This window comes from Triticum urartu, chromosome 4A (genome assembly GCF_056163025.1).
Source record: "Triticum urartu cultivar PI428250 chromosome 4A, HENAU_Tu73, whole genome shotgun sequence".
NCBI lineage: Eukaryota > Viridiplantae > Streptophyta > Magnoliopsida > Poales > Poaceae > Triticum > Triticum urartu.
The window spans coordinates 5571962-5577308 of NC_141876.1; the positions used below are offsets into that span (position 1 = coordinate 5571962).

Consider the following 5347-nt stretch of genomic DNA (forward strand, 5'->3'; position numbering starts at 1 on the left):
CGCGTCGTCCCATCGGGACGACACAGGCAGAGCCCCAAATCGCCGCTGCCTACTCCGACCTTCCCTTCCTTCCCCCCTCGCCACTGCCTGTTAGCCCCGCCGGGCAAAGTCATGGCATGTGTAGGCGGCGGCGGGGCGCCCCACAACCTCCTCTCCTCATCATCTCCCCCATCTCTCTCCGCCATGCAACCAGCGCAGCTCGCCGCCGGTGGAACTCCCCACTTACGTCCTCGTGGTGCTGACGCCCTGGAGTGGCCGTCGATGCATGAAGGGCGGGTGCCATGCCCCATCTTGGCCTGGGGGCGCCTCCGCGCTGGTGACCCGTCCTGGCCCGGATGTAGATCGGGACGGGGATTTCATACCGGTGGTGGTGGTTGCTGTTGGAACACGTCATCAGGCCCACCTCGGCGTGGCTAACTACTAGACCGCGTCATCCAATGGATCACCAGAGCGTGCACTTCGTGCGCTCGCCCACGATCGCATGCACGGCATGCTCGGCCTGCGAGCCGTTGTAGCTAACGATCACCTCCCCATGTATCTCTCTCTCTCGTGTAAACTGCATATAAATACCCCTCGAGGGATGGAATACAAGTGTGGTTTGTGCTTCATTCCTTAACTTGGTATCAGACGCAACCGATTCTATCCTCCCGCTTCCGCTATGCATCGGTTCCTTCGCCGCTCGCGTTCCGGCGGCGATCTCGACACTCCGGCGAGCAACCCCTTCGCTCCCTTCCCCCTGGCTGCCGCTCCTCCGCCTGCGCCCCTGGCGACCCCCGCGGAGCGCGCCTCGCTCCGGAAGTCCTCCGCGGCAAACAGTCCGTGCCCGAGGCCGCCCCCTCTTCCTCGTCTCCGACGGCCGCGCCGCCCGCCGCAACTGCTCTCCGCACGGCCGGCAGTGAGCTGGTCCCGCGTCTCACTCTCGGCTCCTCGCACCCCGACGCCGGCCCCTCCACCAACAACGCGGCCCTACCCGCCTCCATCGCGCACCTTTCCACCGCGAGCTCGAGCTGGAGACGGGTAACTACTCTAAGTGGCGCCAATTGTTCTATTTCATCTGTTGTCGCCACAACGTGCAGCACCACCTCGACGCGGCCGCCGCGCCACTCCACCAGAGCGCTGTGTGGCGTAACGACGACATCACCATCATGCTCTGGATGTACGAGGTGATCTCTGAAGATCTCCAGGACGTGGTGATGTCCCCGGAGAGCACCGCGTGTGACGTCTGGGTCCAGCTCCACCTGATGTTCCGCGACAATCAGCCGGGCCGCGCCGTCATCCTCGAGGCGGAGTTCCGCAACACTGTGCAGGGCGATCTCTCTGTCGCCGAATACAGTAGGCGCCTCAAGGCTCTCGCCGACGCGCTCGGCGAGGTCGGCGCCCCCGTCTCCGACCAGGCCTTCACCCTCCAGCTCATTTGCGGACTCAGCTACCGCTTCCAGGTGATTGCGACTCTCCTCCCCATGCAGGACCCCTTCCCGTCTTTCGTCCAGGCCCGCTGCCGGCTCCTCATGGAGGATCTCTCCTCCAACGAGCGGGCTCGCATGGACGGGCAGGGCGTGGGTGCGCCTACCGCGCTCACCATCAGGCGCGACTCCGGCGGCGACCGCACCAACGCCACCTCCAACGACAAGGGCAAGGCTGCCGCCCCAGCGCCCCCCGCTGACAGGCAGTCGCGTGGCCGTGGGCATGGATGTGGCCGCGGGCGCGGCTCCCCTGGCTCTTCTTCAGGTGTCTCCACCACGGCCGGCCGTGGTGCTCCTGCTCCTTCCGCGAGCGTGCGTCCGTGGCTGGGCTACTTCGCGCCCTGGGACACGCCGTAACCTCCCCAGCCGCCGCAACTCCGTGCGCCCTGGACCACGCCCAACGCCACCGGCGTCCTCGGGCCCCGCCCACCCCCGCCGCACCAAGCGTACCCCGTCGCGGCACCCTCACCTGCGGGTGGTCCTTCCTGGGAGCAGTACCACCAGCTCAACGCGGCGCTCCACAACCTGTCCCTCCAACAGCAGCTTCCTCCCACGTAGCTGGTAAGGCATCCACCCTCACCTCGTGTTCTTCCCCATTATTGCATCATTCACAAGGCATCACCGTTGGGGATGGGTCTCGCCTTCCCATCACTGCCGTTGGCCATGCCAAACTCTCCTCCTTCACTCTCAACGACGTTCTTATCACGCCCTCCATCATTCGCAATCTTATTTCAGTTCGCCGTTTTACCATTGAAAACTTCTATTCAATTGAGTTTAACCCCCATGGTTTCACTGTGAAGGACCTAGCGACGGGACGCGTCATGATGAGGTCCACTAGCCATGACGACTTGTACCCGTTCTTCGGCAACTCCGGCGTCCAGCATGCTCTCTCCGCCATCGACACCTTGTGGCACCTCCGTCTAGGCCACCCCAGCAATAACTCTATCTCCATTTTAGCTAGAGATTTCCTTCCATCTTGTAATAAGAACATGCCCAAAACTCGTCTTTGTGCGTCATGTCAATTAGGCAAGCAGCCTCGACTGCCATTTTCTTCCTCTATTTCTGTAACATCAGCACCTTTCCAATTATTACATTGCGATTTATGGACCTCTCCCGTGTGTAGTTTTTCTGGTTTTCAGTATTACCTTGTAGTGCTCGATGACTACTCTCACTACTCCTAGACGTTTCCCTTACGCCATAAATCCGACACCGCTGACATTATCTCTCGCTTCTTCACCTATGTCCAAACCCAGTTCCACGTTGCAATCCAATGCATGCAATGCGATAAAGGAGGTGAATTCCTCACCTCCTCCCTACGCACGCTTTTCTCGACCCACGGCGCATCCTTCCGCCTCTCCTGTCCCCACACGTCGCCACAAAACGGCAAAGTTGAACGGCTTATTCGCACAACAAACAATATCCTCCGCGTCATGCTCATCCATGCAAATCTTCCACCGCAGTTCTGGGTTGAGGCCCTTCACACTGCCACCCACATCCTCAATCGTCGTCCCTCCTCTGCCATCCAGAACGAAACACCCCACCTTCGCCTGTTCGGTCGCCACCCCACGTACGATCATTTATTGGTCTTTGGGTGCCTCTGTTTCCCTAACACATACGCCACCAGCCAGCATTAACTTGCCCCACGCTCGGTTCGCTGCGTTTTCCTAGGCTACGCACTCGAACACAAAGGCTATCGGTGCATGGATCTCGCCTCGCGACGCGTCATTATCTCCCGGCATGTTACGTTTGATGAACATCACTTTCCTTATTCTTCCCCCGCACGTAACCAACCAGCCACAGAAAATCAGCTCCGCCCACCCCCTGATCCGCGCGACAGTCCCACCTCGTACCGGTCCCCTCCCGTATCCCCTCTGGGATCCACGCGCTCCGGGCCGCCAGCCGATCCCGCAATCATTGCGGGGGCACAGCGCGCCCCTCCCCCCCACCTCCACCAACCAGCGCGCGCACGCCAGCCCGTGCCTCCACGATGCCCGCGTCACCCCGGCCCCCCACCCCACCACCTGCCAATCGGCCCATTCCCTCCTCCTATCGCGTTGCCCTAAAAGACTCCAACTGGTACAACGCCATGCTCGAGGAATATGATGCACTAATGCGGAATGATACGTGGTGTTTGGTGTCTCGCCCTGCAGGTGCTAATGTGGTTACAGGAAAATGGATCTTCCGGCACAAGTTCAACGCTGATGGCACGCTCGCTCGCTACAAAGCGCGGTGGGTTCTTCGCGGCTTCACCCGGCAGGCCGGCGTCGACTACGGGGAGACCTTCAGTCCCGTGGTCAAGCCGGCTACGATCCGGACCGTCTTGAGCGTCGCGGCTGGCCAGTCATGGCCAATTCACCAGTTAGACGTGAAGAACGCCTTTCTTCATGGCCACCTGGTGGAGACTGTCTACGGCCAGCAGCCCTCTGGCTTCCTCGACGTCGTCCACCCCGCGCATGTCTGCCGCGTCAACCGCTCGCTGTACGGCCTCAAGCAGGCGCCGCGGGACTGGTTCTCGCGCTTCACCAACTACCTGCGCTCCCTCGGCTTCACGGCGTCCTGATCAGACTCCTCGCTGTTCATCCTCCGTCACGGTCACCACCTCGCCTACCTGTTGCTGTACGTGGACGACATCATCCTCACCGCCAGCTCCGATGCTCTTCTCCAGCGCATTATTACCTCGCTCCATGCTGAGTTCTCCATGACGGATCTTGGCGCTCTCCACCACTTCCTCGGCATCAACGTCACGTCCACACCAGCCGGGCTTTTCCTCTCTCAGGAGCAGTACGCCCTTGAGATACTTGATCGCGCGGGCATGCTCAACTGCAAGCCGATCTCCACGCCGGTCGACACGCTCGCCAAGCTCGCCATCGACTCCGGCCCGCTCTTCCACGACCCGACGCTCTACCGCAGCCTGGCGGGCGCTCTACAGTACATCACTCTCACGCGCCCGGACTTGTCCTACGCCGTGCAGCAGTGTTGCCTGTTCATGCACGCGCCCCGTGACGCTCACTTCCAGCTCGTCAAGCGCATCCTGCGCTACCTCCGCGGCACCACGCACCTCGGCCTGCAGATACACCGCGCCGCCGCGTCAGAGCTCGTTGCTTACTCCGACGCCGACTGGGCGGGCTGCCCTGATACGCGCAAGTCCACGTCTGGTCATTGCGTCTTCCTCGGCCCCAACCTGCTCACTTGGTCCTCGAAGCGGCAGAACACGGTGTCCCGCTCCAGCGCCGAGGCCGAGTACCGGGCCGTGGCCAATGCTGTCGCTGAGTCCTCCTGGCTCCGCCAGCTCCTCGGCAAGCTCCACCAACCTCCTGCCCGTGCCACGGTCGTCTACTGCGACAACGTCAGCGCCATGTACATGTCTCGTAACCCGGTGCAGCATCAGCGGACGAAGCATGTGGAGATTGACCTCCACTTCGTCCGTGAGCGTGTCGCTTTGGGCGAGGTGCGCGTCCAGCATGTCCCCACGAGCTCTCAGTTCGCGGACATATTTACCAAGGGGCTCCCGACATCCGTCTTCGACGAGTTCCGCTCTAGCCTCAACGTTCGAGGACCTCACGTTTTGGCTGCGGGGGGGGGGGGGGGGGTGTTGGAACACGTCATCAGGCCCACCTCGGCATGGCTAACTACTAGACCGCGTCATCCGATGGATCACCAGAGCGTGCACTTCGTGCGCTCGCCCACGATCGCATGCACGGCATGCTCGGCCTGCGAGCCGTTGTAGCTAACGATCACCTCCCCATGTATCTCTCTCTCTCGTGTAAACTGCATATAAATACCCCTTGAGGGATGGAATACAAGTGTGGTCTGTGCTTCATTCCTTAGTTGTTGCAGCCAGGGGGGTCGGCGGGCCGTGGGTTGGGGTCTGGTTGCCCGAAGTG

The 5347-nt window shown here is 61.5% G+C and overlaps 1 pseudogene; it reads left to right on the forward strand.

Moving 5' to 3' along the window:
• The first annotated feature begins 1154 nt into the window (after nt 1-1154).
• Nucleotides 1155-4023, forward strand: LOC147974307 (uncharacterized; annotated as a pseudogene).
• Nucleotides 4024-5347: the final 1324 nt, after the last annotated feature.